Source organism: Rhinatrema bivittatum, chromosome 4, assembly GCF_901001135.1.
Source record: "Rhinatrema bivittatum chromosome 4, aRhiBiv1.1, whole genome shotgun sequence".
Classification (NCBI taxonomy): Eukaryota; Metazoa; Chordata; class Amphibia; order Gymnophiona; family Rhinatrematidae; genus Rhinatrema; species Rhinatrema bivittatum.
Window position 1 is genome coordinate 474359557 of NC_042618.1, and position 19752 is coordinate 474379308.

Here is a 19752-nt window from a genome sequence, read left to right on the forward strand (position 1 = left end):
GTCATAGTGGATAACACATTAAAATCGTCGGCTCCATGTGCTGCAGCAGTCAAAAAAGCAAACAATGTTGGGAATTATTAGAAAGGGAATGGTGAATAAAACGGAAAATGTCATAATGCCTCTGTATCGCTCCATGGTGAGACCGCACCTTGAATACTGTGTACAATTCTGGTCACCGCATCTCAAAAAAGATATAATTGCGATGGAGAAGGTACAGAGAAGGGCTACCAAAATGATAAGGGGAATGGAACAACTCCCCTATGAGGAAAGACTAAAGAGGTTAGGACTTTTCAGCTTGGAGAAGAGACGACTGAGGGGGGATATGATAGAGGTGTTTAAAATCATGAGAGGTCTAGAACGGGTAGATGTGAATCGGGTATTTACTCTTTCGGATAGCAGAAAGACTAGGGGGCTCTCCATGAAGTTAGCATGGGGCACATTTAAAACTAATCGGAGAAAGTTCTTTTTTACTCAACGCACAATTAAACTCTGGAATTTGTTGCCAGAGGATGTGGTTAGTGCAGTTAGTATAGCTGTGTTTAAAAAAGGATTGGATAAGTTCTTGGAGGAGAAGTCCATTACCTGCTATTAGGTTCACTTAGAGAATAGCCACTGCCATTAGCAATGGTAACATGGAATAGACTTAGTTTTTGGGTACTTGCCAGGTTCTTATGGCCTGGATTGGCCACTGTTGGAAACAGGATGCTGGGCTTGATGGACCCTTGGTCTGACCCAGTATGGCATTTTCTTATGTTCTGATTTGATATGCTCGCATGAAAAATCGGTATATAAAAATGATTAAATAAATAAAAATTATAAAATACATAAAATAAATAAATCTCAATTAGTTATCTGGCTACCTATAGACAGCTTACTTTAGGACAGCTCTTTGATTTGACCAGACTTAGCCGGCTCAGTCATCAGGCTAACTCTGAATATTGGAGTTAACCAGTTAACTTAGCCGACTAGCTCAACTCCTGCCACTTATGACCCGCCTCCCCCTAACTTATACGGCTAAATATAGCTGGGAAAGACAGATGGATAATTATTAAACTATCCATGTAAATGGCTTTTGAATATGGACCTCTTGATTTTGAGGATTCTCACTGAATGGATTTTCCTGCGTGCAATCAGGGATTTTAGTTTGTGTGTGAAAGTAAGTTTCTCCATTGTGTTTTTTAATTCATGTTTTATGGGGATTTTTTTTTCAATATTCTCCTGAAATAAGCAGCTCCCCAAAACATGGCCATATTGGGTTTTCATTATATATAATTTGTCTTTATGTTGGGGTAATAAATTATAATATCTATCATTTCTCTTTCCTATTTAATTTTTATTGTACTTTCCAAAGGGAAAAAAGGCTTATGAGATTGCTGGGTGTATGTGTGTGCTTAAGAACCTTTGTGTTTGGTGTCCTATTCACAGTAAACTCTCAGGACATATCAGGGGGGAGGGAAGACATGAATATTCTGACAGGGGTGAGATTTTCCCCCATATTCACATGCACAGATCATGGATGCTTGTGTCCCAAAAAGTAGGCTTCTTTAGTTCTGCTTGGACCGTCTCGTTCATTTTCTTTTTTCACTTACATTTGTTTGCTATTTGCCACCAGGGGTGGATTGGACTATCAGGACTTCAGGCAGGCATCAGCTGGCCACGTGCCTTGTGTCAATCCCAGCAGCGCCACTGCAATCAACACTAGGCCCCCTCAGCAGAGCCTCCGCTGAGGCTTTCCGCTTGATTGCACTTACTTTCATTTTATCCACAGTGGCGGTAGAGGCTCCCTGGGCCTGCTCCTGTCTCAGACCCGTGGCAAGGGAGGAAACATTTGGGCTGCCCCCCCTTGTACCTGCCCCGCCTCTCATGGTGGGAGGCAGCTCACAGACCTTCTGTTGACGCCTCAAGGCTTTGTACTGCTATCCTCAGGCAGTGGCAAAGGCAAAGAAAAATGCATCATGGGGGCCTTGCAGCCCACCCCATCCCAATCCATGGAAGTAGCCCACCAACCCACCCATCCTCCTGGGGCCCTGCCTGGTTTCACCACCACCACCACCACCAAGGGAAGAATTTTTTTTTTAACTTATGCCAGTGACTGAGCTATAGGTGAGAGCAAGTTTGTATGTGACAGTGTGTCAGGGAGCATATGTGCGAGTGAACATGGGTGAGAGTGCATGACTGTGAGTAAACACATGAGTGTGTGTGTGTCAGTGAGCAACCATGTGTGTGTGTCTAAGCAAACGCATAAACAAAAATGTGTGTGTGCTTCTCAGCAATCGTGTGAGCAAGTGTTTGTGTGTCTGTGAGCATGCGTATGATCAAGAGTGTGTGTATGTCTGTGAGTGTGCATGCACGCGTGTGTGTGTGTGGGAGAGAGAGAAGAGAGTCTCTGCACAACCCCCATCTCCAAATAATCCTCAATCTCAGGTTGACCGGATTCAGAATTGTCCCAGGTATCAAGAGCAGAGTATTTTTATCCTTATTAGTTTTATTATTTAGTGTGTTTGCTGTTTGGAAATATTTTATTGGCATTTGTAAACTTTAAAAAAAATTTCATTTGAGTTCTTAATTATTGAATAAGAATATTATTCATCAGATGTTTTGAAATATTTTTTTTACTAATATGGTTTTACTGTTATGATTGATTTTATTGTATGATGTTTTAAGAGGAATTGTGACGTTTCTGTTTTGCACAGCATACAGAGTCTTGCTTGTTGTGGTTTTGAGTTTGGTTTTTGTCTGAGTAGTTCTTTATGGCAGGAGTTATCAGTCCTCTTCTCAGGGCACACCTAGCTAAATCAGATTTTCAGGATATCCTCAAAGAATATGCATGCACTGCTTCCATTGTATGCAAATCTGTCTCATGCATATTCATTGTGGAAATCCTGAAAACTTGACTGGCTAGTGCTCTTTTGATATAGGAGGTTTACTATACTGTAATTGTAATTCAGTTTATTTATGGGTTTGAGGGCCTGACAATCACCAAACAGAGCACTGTATTGTCCCAAAATGAAGACAAAAGTAAAAAAAAAAATAATAATAAATAACCGAAGTGTTATATAAAGGCATTCACGTAATAATAATAATCAAAAGCAACGTGTCAGCAAGCCCATCAGGGTGTACCTTTAAATGGACCACCCGGTCTAATCAGTCATCCACTTTTTCTGTTGCATCACTTTTTTGTTTTTATCTGCATATAAAGGTCCCAATTATTGACCACATGTATACAAACTCCGACATCAGTCAGTGTTTTGTAGAACTGCATCTGGGGAACAATTCAGAAGAGATTAATCTGAAAAGATGTGCTCACTCCTGGACTCCAAAACATCTTACTGTTTCTTACAAAAAAGGGATCTTCTAATGCCCGTCCTCTGAACGCCGAGTTTTAAAAGTCCTGAAATCATAAAACATCATAAAGAAATCTGGAATTTAGGGGGTTAATTTCTAACCCTATCACACGCGATAGCTAGATCGGGGCAGATGTGGCACTAACATCGCTGTTGGCGAAAAGGTAAGACCCCCTTATCGCTGCCAGTAGCGCGCCCAATAGCACCACCTTTCACAGATATTCAAGAATACTGGTTAACTTCCCTAAATTTATATATTGAAAAAACGAGAGATGGCTTTTTTAGGTCTTTATTTCAGAAGCCTACTGATACTAGCAGTTTACTTCACTTTTCTAGCGCACATCCGCTTACGTAAGCCTCTTCAAATAATAAATATTTAAAAGAAAGTCTTCTCATTTATTTATTTAACACTTTTTTATACCGACCTTCATAGTAATAACGATATCGGATCGGTTTACATAGAACAAGGGTATAACTGAAGCAATAAATAAAATAGTAATTAACAAGAGAGGTGAATAAGGCAAAGTTACATTTAACAAGGAGTAAAAAACTTGTATGCAAGTTTTGACTCATAAGTCAAGTCTTTAGACTTGACTTATGAGTCAAGTCAATAAATTTTATTTATTTATTTATTTTATTTATGAGTCAATCATAAGTCAATAAAATTTTATTGACTCATAAGTCAAGTCTTTAGACTTTCAGTATCAGGCTAAGAATATATGTCATCTCACTTTTTAACTCGGGGATACCCTCCAGCTTACATCTGAAAAGCATTTTTAAGAGTTAAGCACCGCCATTGGCAGTGGCTACTTTTTAAAAAAGTGAAGATACGGAAGGCTTGTGTATTACCGTTTTCAGCACATGTTAGGGAAGTTAGATGTTCTATTCTTAGATACTGACGAGTATTGCAATTACATTTAGTTTTCAAGGATTCTTTCTGCATAGCTTATATCAAGGGCAGTAATTTATGCGATGCATTGGTGCAATCTGATTTTACCATAACGTGATGTTTTCAGTATGCTGGGGATCCGTGCACATTAAGACTGTGTTTGTACCATCTTCCAACATTACTATTAGAACTGAAATATGACACTACATGCCAAGCTGCATTCATAGTTTATGTTAAATGTTGTTCCCGCTAGAAATTCTAAGTGAAGAAGACTACTAATATGGTAAAAACAAGGAAGATAGTACATCGTTCTAGTTTGAATACTGACTGTGTCACAGCTCCCTTAGTTATCCATTGTGAGGAAAATAGAAATTCTTTGGAAGATCTAAGGTGCTGTGTGACTGATCATATTCGTATGGATTGGCAAGGAGGGGGACCCTGCAGGATCCTTACTTCATTTAGAATCAGGGACAGATTAAGGACGGGCCAACAGAGCAGTTGCCTGAGGTTATCAACCGAGACCCATGGGTGTGGAGCCAAATTACTAGCCTGGCCAAGGTGCCAACATGTCTCCGTCCGTCTCTGCCTAGAACATGTCGGATTTAACACCGTTTGGCCTCAGTTCTGATTTGGACATGGCGGCTTTTTTTTTTTATGATTTTCTCATGAACAGTTGTGTTTTGTTTCTTTAAGCTGCAGGACTTCTTTGTGACGTAATGATCTTTTATGAGCGTCAGGACTTTTAAGATTCAGTGTACATAGGCCAGGCGTCCCTCCTAAAGATCCCTTTTATAAGAAATGGTTAGACGCTTTGGAACCTGACGTGAACACATCTTTTCAGAATCATCTCTTTTGAATTGCTCCCCTGCTGAAGTTTTGTTACACAAATCCTGACATCAGCCAATTTTTTTGTATGTGTGCCATACCTGGGACTTTTAAATGCAGATAAAAACAAAAAACTGATACATCAGATAAGGAGGAGGATTGATTAGACTGAGTGGTCCATTTTAAGGTCCACGCTGACTGGCTTGCTGACATCTTGCTTTTGATTATCGTACCACCTTTATATCAATACACAAAACACTTATTATTGTTCCTTTTTACAGGTTCTGGGGGCTGCCCATAGTCAATGCATGTTACAATAAGCTTAATACCATATGGAAGGGGTGGGCAACTCTGGTCTTCAGGAGCCACAAGCAACTCTGGTTTTCAGGTTAACCAAAGTGAATATTCATGAGATAGAGTTGCATATACCGTCTCCATTATATGCATATATACCTCAAGAATATTTAATGTGGAAATCCTGAAAACCAGACCTGTTAGTGACTCTTGAGACCGGAGTCGGCCACTCCTGTCATATAGGTTCCAAATGCCTTTTTTTGGCTGGATTTTCTGGTGGCATCCTAGTAGTAGGGACGTAGGGCGACTGCTGAAGTTGGTGTTGCTGCCTTATGACCAACTCTCTGTGCTGCCTCCCCTGCCTGACATCATCAATAAAGGCCAGGTTCAAAATGTCTCCTTTGACATGCTAACACATGCGACATTGAGCTGGTCATTGATGATGCCGATGTCAAGCTGTGGGAGGCAATTCAGAGAAGGAGCAGAGCTTTACTTTCAGGCCGATACAGTAAAATACGCTCAGCTGAGCGCACCATTTAACCCGCGGTTGGATGCGCGTTTTGGACATGCATCCACTACCCCTTATACAATAAGGGGTTTATCGCGTCCAAAACGTGTATCCAAACCCCCCCAAAACAAATAGTGCTCATCACATGCAAATGCGTGTTGATGAGGCTATTAGCTATTCACCCCAGATACAGAAAAAAAAATGTGCGCCTGATTCACACATTTTATGCTCAGAAATTAATGCCTGCCCAAGAGAAAGCATTCATTTCTGAGCAGGGCAGGCATTAATTTCTGAGCAGCCCAAAAAAAAGTGTACAGAAAAGCAGAAAATACTGCTTTTCTGTACATCCTCCGATTTAATATCATGTTAAAAAAAAAAAAGTGCGCCAGTGGTCAGGTTAGGGAAATGGACGCTCAATTTTACGAGCATCCATTTCCTAATCCAAGGGAAACGGACACTCGTAAAATTGAGTGTTCATTTTCCAAACCCGCTGACAGCCACCTCTCCTGGGTTTCTGATGCTAGGGAGGTGCTAGGGGCGCGCTATTGTCCCCCCTAGTGCCTCCTTTTTAGCGCACCCCATCATTTAAATACAGTATTGCGTGCCCAGGAGAGGTGGCTGGGTGCTCGTTAGGTAAGCTCAGTGTTGAGCGCCCATTTTCCTCACGTCCTTACTGGGTAGACCTGTTAATTGGTAACCAATGCCAGCAATTAGGAACAGCTCATGGCAATCTGCTGCTTGAGATGAGAGACAGGATTAGGAGAAGATGCCCCCCTCCCCCTGCTAAGTTACCCAAAAGGGATACGCTCTCCAAGAGACAGCCCACACCAGCTCACCATACAAAAGAAAATTCACCTCAGTACCAGCCACAAAGAAAACTTTCATTGCCAGAAACTTTGTCAAGTGACACCTGGGAACTTTTGATTTTCCGGTCACCCTAAGATTGTCATGGATTAGTGGAGGGGAGCAGGGAACACACAAACTTTCTCCTTTCACAAATCCCGTCTACCCTCTCTTCTTCTTACTCCTCTCTTCCACTTCCTCATTCTCCCTTCCCTCTCACTCACCCCCTTCCCTCTGTCACTCAAGCCTTCCCTCCCACTTATTCACCTCTTCCTCCTACTTCCTCCCTCTCTGTCAGTCAGGCACACACACAGGCTCCTTCTCAGTCACCCCTCCCTGCCACTCACCCCATATCTTCCCTCTCAGTCACTCAACCCATCGCTCACACTCACTGCCTCATGGGGGTCTCCTCTCACTGGGGAGGGATGGGAGCGCTGCTAGCTAGCTTTTTAGCTTCCCTGTGTGAACAATTACTGTGCTGGCCCCTCTTCAGTCTCTTTTTTTTATGTTTAATTTGCATTCTTTTTCTAATCAGGGCCAGTGGAAGGGTTTTAGGTAAATCTTACAGATTTGTGTCCAGAAGGGTTTTAGGTGAATCTTACAGATTTGTGTCCAGATCTCCCCCCGCACTACAGCCCTTTTCACGTACAATTTAAAATTATGCATTTATAGTTCAAGATTTTACATGAAAAGGGACACTCAAAGTACAGTATTTTGAAGTACAAATATCACAACCTGTATATTATATTTACATGCACTGCTGTGGTGTCAACCAGAAAACTCTGCTTAAAATCCAAAAAGACACTTGGAACGTATTAAGACTATTGTAATGCAAATTGGGTGTGGGCTTGGTCTTCAGAAAGCCATGAGCTAACTAAAATACAATTACAATATAATACACCTCTCATTCCAAAACAGTTCTAACTGCCAGCACTCAAACAGTAACAACCCTACCTACGAAAAGGCAGCACTGCAAATATTACACCAGGCCATAAATCACAAATATACCACTTATCAGGAAAAGAGAACAAACCAAGCTGTGCTAGATCCCTACATGGAAACTACACATTAGAATACCTCACCTCGGACACGTGCAGAACACAGACAGACCCTCACTAATAGGGTAATTCATTACAATGTGTTATGGTGTTAACACCCGCGATAATGCATATGTTAACGCCATACTGCATGTGATAGTAATGGTAGCACATGGCACGAATGCAAATTTTTCCATTTTGAGAGAGAGAGAGAGAGAGAGAGAGCGAGAGAGAGCCTCTGGGGTGGCGCACACATAGTAGTCACCTCATTTGGAGTGAGTAAAGTCACAAAGATAAGATTTCTTCAATGTTTTCTCGCTCTAGACGATGTCAAATCTTCACTGAGGTCAACTGTGCTGTTCGTACATCTCACTCTGCATGTAAAACTGGCCCCAAAACCCTACACCACCACCAAAACCTCACCTCGAGTTACTAGCTGGCCCCCTATAGTCATATAAATACTTCACTGCTCTGAAGGCCTTATAAAGAGGCTGTCTCTATCTCTCATTAAAAGTGTATATATTATTTTCTTTTACATTTCCCAAATACCAATAAAATATTTCATAACATCATACAGATCAAACACCCTCACAAATCTGCTTCATTTTTTTTGAAGGAGTTAATAAACATGTGGATAAAGGTGAACCGGTAGATGTAGTATACTTGGATTTTCAGAAGGCATTTGACAAAGTCCCTCATGAGAGGCTTCTAGGAAAAGTAAAAAGTCATGGGATAGGTGGCGATGTCCTTTCGTGGATTACAAACTGGCTAAAAGACAGGAAACAGAGAGTAGGATTAAATGGGCAATTTTCTCAGTGGAAGGGAGTGGACAGTGGAGTGCCTCAGGGATCTGTATTGGGACCCTTACTGTTCAATATATTTATAAATGATCTGGAAAGAAATACGACGAGTGAAATAATCAAATTTGCAGATGACACAAAATTGTTCAGAGTAGTTAAATCAAAAGCAGATTGTGATAAATTGCAGGAAGACCTTGTGAGACTGGAAAATTGGGCATCCAAATGGCAGATGAAATTTAATGTGGATAAGTGCAAGGTGTTGCATATAGGGAAAAATAACCTATGCTATAGTTACACAATGTTGGGTTCCATATTAGGAGCTCCCACCCAAGAAAGAGATCTGGGATCATAGTGGATAACACATTGAAATCGTCGGTTCAGTGTGCTGCGGCAGTCAAAAAAGCAAACAGAATGTTGGGAATTATTAGAAAGGGAATGGTGAATAAAACGGAAAATGTCATAATGCCTCTGTATCGCTCCATGGTGAGAACCGCACCTTGAACACTGTGTACAATTCTGGTCGCCGCATCTCAAAAAAGATATAATTGCGATGGAGAAGGTACAGAGAAGGGCTACCAAAATGATAAAGGGGATGGAACAACTCCCCTATGAGGAAAGACTAAAGAGGTTAGGACTTTTCAGCTTGGAGAAGATACGGCTGAGGGGGGATATGATAGAGGTGTTTAAAATCATGAGAGGTCTAGAACGGGTAGATGTGAATCGGTTATTAACTCTTTCGGATAACAGAAAGACTAGGGGGCACTCCATGAAGTTAGCATGGGGCACATTTAAAACTAATCGGAGAAAGTTCTTTTTCACTCAATGCACAATTAAACTCTGGAATTTGTTGCCAGAGGATGTGGTTAGTGCAGTTAGTATAGCTGTGTTTAAAAAAGGATTGGATAAGTTCTTGGAGGAGAAGTCCATTACCTATTAAGTTCACTTAGAGAATAGCCACTGCCATTAGCAATGGTAACATGGAATAGACTTAGTTTTTGGGTACTTGCCAGGTTCTTATGGCCTGGATTGGCCACTGTTGGAAACAGGATGCTGGGCTTGATGGACCCTTGGTCTGACCCAATATGACATGTTCTTATGTTCCTGTGTTCTTAGTCACAGTCTTCAGCCTGCCTTCATCCAAGCTAGTATTCAGCCTTGTTTCATCTTCACCCTAACCTGCCCTTCGGCTCTGTCTGTAGTTATAGATTTCTAGATCTTCTTAGTCTAGCCCGTGCAAAGACTTGTTCACCCATTGTTGGCAAAGACCATAGGACTCTGCCCCTCAGGTTGTGTCAGTTGCGCCATGGGAAGAGGTACTCACGCTTATGTCACTCGCAACAGAGGGGAGCAGCAGCACAACTGAATGCATGTATCAGAACGTGTGCAAGTGTGTATGTGTGTGCATGATTGATGTTGGCTGGGAGCGTTGTTGCTTCATTACTTGGCAGCTGGCTCAAGAGCTGATTGGTCGGCAAGAGACTTTAACACCAGGTCAGGAATCCAGGAAATATATAAGAGATTTCACCAAGTTTGGGGAGAGGGGCCCAAGCAGTTGAGGACTTCAGCTCAGTTTGCTCACCCCAGTTTAGGGTGTGATCTACTTTGTTATTTAGGAAAAATGGAAATTTATGTTGGAGATATTTTGGCTTAATTCTGGCCGGGGTCTAGGTCAAATGATGAAACCTCTCAAGGTTTGGCTTGACATGCTTTTGCAAGCTTATGAAGCATGTGCTGCATAGAAAGAAACAAGGAACCATCCAGTCTGTCCAGCAAGCTTATGGTACTATCTACCACGCTAAGCAGGTTACCCCCATGCCTATCAATTCCCCAAACCGTAAAAGTAGGTTACTGTCTGAATCCAGTTCCTTGTTACCCCTTGCCATTGAAGCAGAGAGCAATGATGGAGTTGCATTAACAGTATGTAGGTTTATTGGATAAGGGTAGTAACCACTGCGGCAACAAGTTATCCCCATGCAAGCTTTTCTTCATTTCCATCCTGTAGTCTTTAGGGATCCACAGTGATTATCCCATGCCCTTTTGAAATCTTTCACTGTTCTCATCTTCACCAGCTCCTCCAGAAGGGCATCCCAAGCAGGAGGGAGCCAGACCAGTATCCTTTGGGCTGGTTTTAAAAAAAATCCCCTGAGCTGATAATTTCCTACAATCTGCCCCTGTTGGAATGGTCACCACCCTTCTTCCTTCTCCTAAATGTTCACATTAGAAGATTTAACTGAGAAAACAGAAAGGGTTGTTTGGTTTCCCTTGGCACATATCTATTTGACCCCAGATGATTCCTCACCCTTAAGTGTGTTTCTCCCACATAGAATCTAGATGTCAGCCATATTCTCTAGACATCAGATTTTTGGGAGAAGATAAGTTAATGCAGGAAGTTAGAAGAGAATGAACTAAAAAGGGCAGATCTTACTTTGCGCTCTTAAGCTACCGTACCTGCAAAGGCTTGGCAGTTAGACTCAATGTAGGCTCTGCAACTTTAGCTGTGATGGTCTCTAAGGGAGCCTCCATGGACAACAGAGTACTCCAAAGACATGGATTGAGCTTCATATTGGATGTAGGCAATAGCGTACTGAACGATATCAAGGAAAGAAACTTTTCTGATGGATAGAAGTGGTTATATCCCATTCTTTAAAAAGTATCTGATTGTGACGTCTCTCACACTCCTGGAATTTTCAGAATAGGGAAGAATTTGGAGGCCAGGCTGTTTTCCCTTGTAATCCCAGCTTGCTGTGAGCCACACATTAAGTACATTAAACACGGAGCACAGCAAAGGAAATTGAATCCAGCATCATTAAAGAAGACAGACAAGTGTAAACTGAGAAATTTTCAAATGTTTGTCAAGCATTAGCAAACATTTGCTGTTTCGCTTTTTGAGGTCGGTGTATTAAAGTCTACCTCCATGATGGAGTTTGCATGCACTAACAGCACTGTAAGCATACGCAATCTAATTTACACACAATAACATTTTTAATGTCTGTAACCTAGCTTGTGAGAGTTTTAATAGAAAAACCTATGCTAATAAGATACAAAACAGCTCATTACGTATTAACGCATAAAAGATAATGCTTTTTAAAACTCACAACATAGGCATCTTGACACACAGAATTTAACCTACACCTCAGTGAGGTATAGTTAGGATTTTCTCATAACATTTGCATTAATACACTAACATTAATGCTTATAAAGTCATATTAAACTCATTTACATGTCATTAATATAGAATATTAACATGTATTAATGGCTAATGTTAATGGTCCTTTTGTCTGGCACAAATTGAGTGGAAACCTTTACTGGATACTCTTTTGTGGACAGGCAATGTGGCCTAGTAATCAGAGCACAGATCCATGTAATCTGTGTATCCAAATATGAGGGCCATCTTGATCTCTACTGTAGGCTCAAGCAAATTACTTAAATTCCTTGAGGTAGATATTCAAAGATGTTTGCCTGGATAACTTTTAAATTATCCAGATAAACCCTGAGGTTTGAATATCTTGGCCACTTATCTGGATAAATTTTATCCTGCTATGTCATTAACGGATAAAATTTATCTGGATACATTGGAGGTATTCTGGAGCTGAGTTCACATAGCCACAATTTATTAGTTATTTATTTATTTTATTAATTTATTTTGAAGATACAATGCTAAGCAATGTACCAAAAACATACATAATATAGCAAACAATAAAACAAAACTTAACTACATTGAATAAAACCATGTATTGTGAATATTATCATGTTATAATGTAAAATAGTTATAATATTCCTTGTAAATAGTTATAATTTACCATGTTATAATGTAAATAGGGCGGACCTCGCCCTATCTCTCAGTTTCCTGTAAACCGATGTGATATTTCGATCGAATGTCGGTATATAAAAGAAAATAAATAAAAGCATAGTATCACAACAATAAAATAAATTACAGGAAAGCCATCTGATAGTAATGTGCCTTCAACTTTTTCTAAAAAGTTTAAAATTTGTGATATCACCAACCTCAGTTGGTAGTTCATTCCAGAGGAGGGGGTCAATTACAGAGACTGTTCACAGAAACGTTTTCTTAGGATGCTGAATACCATAGTAGAAGATACACTAAGTTCCGTGTTTATAGCCTTCCTCAAACTGTATTTAAAGCTCCATATTGTTTTATTAAGCATAAGAAATGTCTAATTGGAAGTTAGCCAGAATTTGTTGGAAATCCTGAAAGCTTTTCATTCCAAAACAGCAGGGAAGGTTATTTGACTAAGTCTGAACGTGGCTGAGAGGAGCTGCCAGATAACTTTACTGTAACAAGCTTTTCAAGTAATATAGGTGGCTAGGTAGATTTTTTTAAATCTAGCACCATTTTCCTCCCCTCCCCCCAAGCACCTCAAAAGATACCAAAAACATAGTGGGCCTATAGGCTGGAAAAACCTCCGCTCCTCCTTCACTAAATAGAATTTGAAGGTTGGTACCCTCTCGAGAGCTCCCTACTCCATCCAGAACTCCCCAAACCCCTTATTACCACTAGGAGGCATAGAAGATAAAGTTTGCCTATTTGTGGATGATACTAAGATCTGCAACAGAGCGGACATGCTGGAAGGAGTAAAGACAATGATAGGAGACTTAAGAAAGCTTGAAAACTGATCAAGGATTTGGCAGATGGGATTCAATGCCAAGAAGTGCAGAGTTTATGCATCTGGGGTACAGTAATCCAAAAGAGCTGTGTGTGATGGGGGGAGAAGGAGTAATGTGCATGGACTGGGAGAGGGACCTTGGGGTGATAGTGTCTGGCGATCTGAAGGTGGTGAGGCAATGTGACAAGCTAGGAGAATGCTGGGCTGCATAGAGAGAGGAATAACCAGTAAGGAAAAGGAGGTGATAATGCCCTTGTACATACAGGTCCTTGGTGAGGCCTCCCATCGAAGGATAGAGACAGGATGGAGGTGGCCAGAGAAGGGCGACCAAAATGGTGTGGGGTCAGTATTGGAAGGCTTATGAGGAGAAGCTGAAGGATCTGAATATGTACACCCTGGAGGAGAGGAGGTGCAGGGGAGATAGGATACAGACCTTCAGGTACCTGAAAGGTTTTAATGATGCACAATCGTTAACCATTTTTCGTTGGAAAGAAATCAGTAGAACTAGGGGTCACGAAATGAAACTCCAGGGAGGATGACTGAGAACCAACGTCAGGAAATATTTCTTCACAGAAAGGGTGATGAATGCGTGGAATACCCTTCCAGAGGAGGGTGTGAAGACTAAAACAGTGAAATAATTCAAAAGGACATGTGATAAAGATTGTGGATTCCTAAAGGCTGGAGGATGCAAATGAAGAACAGGATGCATGGGGGTGACTTGCTGGTGTGGCGGTTACTTACTACCCTTAACAAATAAGCCTTGATAATGCTGATGCAACTCCATCATTGCTCTCTGCTTCCACGGCAAGGATAAAGGGAAATTGGATTCAAATAGCAAACAACGAGGGCCCTGACTTTTATGGATTGGGAAACTGAGAAGCATAGGGGGGTGACCTGCACGGTGCAGCAGATACAAAATAAGCTTGCTGGGCAGACTGAAGGATCATTCGATCATTTTCTGCCATCATTTCTCTGTTTCTAGGAGCTCGGTGCACATATCCAGCTCCCGGCTCATCCTGTGTTTCATCGGTAGTCTGTTCAGAGTGTTGCTTTGACAGCAACGCTGGTAGGTCGATCCTGGTAGCAGCATTGCTGTGAAAGCTGTACTGGATGAGCCGGGAGCTGGGCACATTTGCCATGCGGGATTTGAGAACGGTGGCGTTCCAGTGGGCCTGGAGGATTCAGGTTGGCTTTACAGGGGAGGCTGGAGGGGGAAGTGTGGGCTTCAGGAGAGGGGCCAGCTTTAAAACTGCAGTCAGCGAATTCAGGTGGGGGAGAGAAGGCTTTGTGGGGCTATAGTCTCACTACATTTTTGGAATATTTGTTGAGAGGGGGTTAGCAACCACAATGGCCAACATTTTTTTTCAGTGGGGTAGAGGAGTAGGGATTGAGCCAGTAAGTTAGCTAGTTTTGTTTTGGTTTTTTTAATTTTGGATTGTTACTTAACAGGCGATATTCAAACATAGCTGGTTAGGTTCTAAAGTTTTCCAGGTAGGTATACCCAAATAACTTTAAGTGAGGATATTCAGCAGGCCATTTTATCCCATTGAATATCCAATAACTTATCCAACAAGGGGGTTATTTTCTAAAGGTTTATTGCTCGCAAAAAGGGCCTTTTCGCGTGCGATAGGATGTAAGTGACCTGGAGGGGAGGAGTCGGCTGTGGCACCGCTGCCAGTGATAATGTGAGGAACATCCTCGCCGGCAGTAGCACAGCGAATAGCGCCACCTTTTATGCTATTTGCGTGAAAGGCTGCAGCCGGCCACACCACGGTGCGAACGGCTGTGGCCTTTCGCAGGCCCACCCCCCCTTCAGCCTGCCCCTTTTTCACGGGATTCATCATTCTACGAGGAATGATGAATCCTGCCCTAATCTTGACTTTTGTTTGTAAGTTATCTGTTTTCCTTTTTTTCTTCAAATATTGGCCTCCTTGTGCTGAGACCCCTACCATAAACTTTTGTGTTGAAAGGAACCTGGTAACTTTACGAGTTAATAGGCACGCAACTGCAAATATTGATGGTGATCTATGAATAAATGTATTTTATTATGTAATTATAGGCCTATAGGGGGTAAATGGACTAATGATTACCAACTGTTCAGTCCTGTTCAGTTTGGTGTCATTTTACCCTGTTGCCCCTCATTTAAACCAATTCTACTCGCTTAGTAGTTAAGTGATGTTGCCTGTGGCAGCTGATGTTGTCATCGCATAATTGCCAATGTTGGTAGTTAAACGCCCCAAGCAATGGTAAGGGTATTTATCAACAGAAGTACAGCAGGGGCAATTATGTGCTCATGCCTGCTCCTAAGGACATTATTATTATTATTATTATTAATAAAACTGTTAAGAAAAAAAATATATTTTTTTTAAGTTTGAATTGTTTGAAATGTCTTTGTAATCTCCTGTATCAGGACTCAGTGGGCTTCCTTTGTCACTTAATCACTGGTGATTTGATTAGCCCAGTAAAAACACTTTTCCTTTTCAAGCCTTTATTAGATTTGATGGGCATACTGTATATAAAATAAAACAAAATGTAACAGATAAAAAGCACATGTAATTTGGGATCATACAAGGAGAAGATGTCGAGCTATTCATTCAGAAGGTCTCATTGTCTCTGTTCCCTGTGACACAGGCTTGCTGTTTTCTGGGGCTTCTCTAAATGATTCAGTCTGCAAATATTTTGGGCCAGGGGATACATAGTCCAACTCACCGAGCTGAATATGTGGTTGTTCACTAGTCTGACACAGAAGATAGAGGGAAATATGGTACGCCATAGACCCACAGTAGGAGAGAACCTGCACGAAATGATTGTGGCAAAACGACCGCTGGAAAAGTGAAGCAATTACTGAGCATAAAAATGAGGCAAATAATATCTGCATGAATTTTTAGGCAGCTCTAGTGACTTTGTACTAATGGTTGCAGGGCTATGGAATCGACAGCATCCTCACAATGCCAAAATTGTTTGAAATACAGTACATAGCAGAGACATACAAAGAGGCTTAAGTTTGAAACTGATCCAGTTATTCCAGGCTTGAGATAAGAATCATCAGTGATATCTGATGCAAGTTGCAAATTACAATGCTTGGCCACACTACTCAACTTCTGCTAAAAATACAGGAGTGGTTAAACGAAAGGCAAATATATAATAAGCAACTAATGAGTCTGTTTAAATTGAAAGCCACACAGTTTTGTTTTAATCATATTGATTGCCAAGACTTATCAGAGAAGCGTGAACCACAGAGGGCAACTGTTTCTTGTATGCTCGTTAATCTCCTATGTTCTGCTGTTTTAAAGCCTCAGAAGTAATACAAAAAGCCTCCTGATTCTCTCACGTGCTCGCATGCCATATAGGACTTTTCTTCTTGTATCTGAAGTCTAATAATCCTCTAAGATGCCTTGAGCATCATTTAGATAAAAATCCAAAGTCTAATAAACATGAACTTGTCCAAACAGTTTGGTGATCTGCTCTGCCGTACCTCTAGAATAAAGCATTTTTCTCTTCTAAATCATACGTTTTACAGTATATAGACTTTTTAAAAACAATTCAAATGTCATCTTAGACACTGACATAGTGAAACAGTCTGAATACATTCTTAGGACCTCTCCCCTCAACATACAACACTGCATGATGGCTTCCACTTCAAATCAACTTTACCTAAAGAATTGTGTTCCATGATAAGTGTTAGTGTGCTTGAATATATAGAAACAAGGGTCAACAAATAAGCTGTAGATGACACCTTTTTATTAGACTAACTTAATAATTTGTGACCAGCTTTCTAGATCTAACCTGGTGAAGGGAGTGTAACTCTGGACAGTTAGTAAGATGTATTGCAGTCCTACATTCACCCTCAAACTTCTAAGTCTTCCTGTTTTCTTTGGTAAGTAATCAGTAAAACAAGATGGTTGTAAAGGCAGGTGAGTGTGCTCAGATATCAAGACGTGTACTTAAAAAAAAAAGTATTGCCTTCAACTGGTTTGTTGACCCTTGTGTCTAATATGCTTTATCATTAGTAAATAAAAAAATAAAATCATCATCTACATCTGTAAACCATTTTGTATTCATTTTAAGAATCCCTCTCTACTAGCTCCTGTTCAGAGCAGATTTTATTGTGAAATAAATGTATAGAATGTTTCCATACGAGCAGTACAATCACTGTTCTTTGCTACAATACATAGTTGAATATCTATTTGTATATTATAAATCGTTGATTGTTTTACAACTAAAATAGCATTTGTTTGGCTGAATTATAAAATATATTCTGTAATTTATATAGTGCACTTTATTCAGAAGACAATGTATTTTGAAATATAAATATTATTTTACCAGGAGCTTGAACATGTATGCAGTGTCCTACCTTTTTTAGATATACAGTACATACAATAAACATGTCTTATAGATTGTCTGTAGTGCTCAAAGTATGCATTCCAATTCTGACCCAGACTTGCTGGAGAGCACAACTCAAAAATAACTGAACATAAAAGCCATGCGAAATTCTTTAACAACATTGTACCCCTCCTAATAGACTCTAGGAATGGTGACTCAAATAATTGGAGAGCTGAAGAATGGTTTGTATTTCAATTTGTCCTCCTAGGAAGCAGGCACTTCAAAGGAAATCATAACAAAGCTAATCTATCGGAATCACAGGCGCACACGCGATTACTTTTTCATGCAAAACGTGGAGGGTTATTAGGCGCTAGGACCCAGAGGGAGTCTCTAAGCAGCCATCAGTAGCTCCCAGCTCCCCGTCCAGAGGAGAAAGACAACAGTGGAAGAGATCTTAGCGCCTCTCCCCATGCCAGAAGCACTGGAAATAAAGGAGGGAGATGCCAGAGTAATGAAGAGCAGAGCAGTGTTGAATTGGACATAAAGAGTAAACAGACTGAGATGGCTCTTTTTATCACTGTCCACTCTCCCTCCTATAATACGACTTTGAGTCATTTAAACAGTTATCGTGCTGAAGTGTATTTAATGGGCAAGTGCATAATTATTATATATATTGTCAGTCCTTCTTCTCCGCCCCTTTCTCCAACAAAACCCTCAGAAATGCATTTCCCATAGGTAAATTATCTCCAGTTCCAACAGTGGAGAAAACCAAGGCTTATATTCACTGCTCATGGATCTTTGACCTGTAGCTCTGAGCACTGATCCTTTCCAGATTAAAAAAAAAAAATGCAAAACCACCAAACATTCTGATGGTGTTTCAAGGAGGCATTTCCTGATCTGCTTCCCTTCTTGTTCAGATTTGTCCGCGGGTTCGTAGGGTTTGCTAATGCCCTGAGATGCTGGCAGGAAGATCAATAATAAGCAGGCACAACCCCCAACAAAAGTGCTCTTAGAGTTGCCACGTGTTTTGGAGAAAAAGTGAGCAAGGTAAGCAGCTGGAATCACTCTCAGCCCTGCCATCCCCCCCTAGCCTTCCTGTTGCAGTCTATCAGAGACTTTCCCGCTGCAGTCCTGGCCTGCAAGCGCACTCTTCCCAGCAGCCAGGTTTCGTTTGGTTACAAAACATTGCAGAATTACGGATGCCGAGCAGAGGTGACCACCGGGACGAGCTCTGCGCGCTGTTTTCCAGTGGCTCGAGACTGAATTTGGGTACAGCTGTCCGAGGCTGAACATGCAGCCCCTTCTAACCCTGCACAGATAACTGCGTGGACATCTGGACACCAAGGTGGCACATTCACAGCCTGGCACACATTTTAGATTTTAACAACTTATTTATCTCCCAGATATCCGCATTTGGATCTGGAGATATAAGCACCGGATAGTTTCGTTTATTTGAATAAAGGATTAAGATTAAGAAAGGTATCCAAACTGAGACCTATATTTTCCATTCACTAATACGGTTGTATTCATGCATCTAAAGATTAAGACAAAACACAAATTGACTTTTTAATCTTTGTTTTGACTATTTAGATGAGCAGCAGCTTTTCATATTGCCAGTGGATGTTTTTTTTTTCTTTTAAAGTTTTGCAAAGTGCATTCCTGTGTCACTTCTCATCCGTGCAAGTTCATAGCTAAACATCTGCCATACCAAACGAATCCTCTGGTGCTGCTCGAAAATCCTTCTCTCTCTGAAGAAATTGCACTTGCCATCGGAAAATGATCCAGGTTTCCTAAAAGTCCTACGTGAAGATTTTGAATAGTACAGGGGGGGGGGGGGGAAGCATTGCCTACTAAGCAGGCTGGAGTAGGGTAGTGCGCGGGGCAGGAGAGTGCACTAGAAAGAGAAACTTCTGACTGAGCTTGTCAACTCTCCCTCAGGGTGGCTTGGGTCTGTTGGAGCAAGCTGCTTATGCACTCCCTGGTAGGACCTGCAACCTTTTATTACATTTTACATGGTAGCTGCCTTTCCACAGAAAAGAAAAAAAATAAATAATCCATGACTAATTCGGACAACTTTTGCCTAGTTAGTTACCTTAGATCTTCCGAAAGCGGATAGGAATTAAAAAATGCTTGCTTTAATTTGTAATCTTTGCTTGCTTGCCATTCCCGAGATCTATAAGGTGTAGGTAAAATTGAAGGTCAGTACTTTAAATATAGTGATCGTGATCAGAAGGAAAGAGAGAAACCTGGAGGAAATAAAAAGC

The 19752-nt window shown here is 41.0% G+C and overlaps 1 protein-coding gene across 6 annotated transcripts in view; it reads right to left on the bottom strand.

Moving 5' to 3' along the window:
• NTF3 (neurotrophin 3) overlaps window positions 1-19752 on the bottom strand; it is a 215874-nt gene that overhangs the window by 137485 nt on the left and 58637 nt on the right. The gene's annotated exons all lie outside the window — the stretch shown is intronic.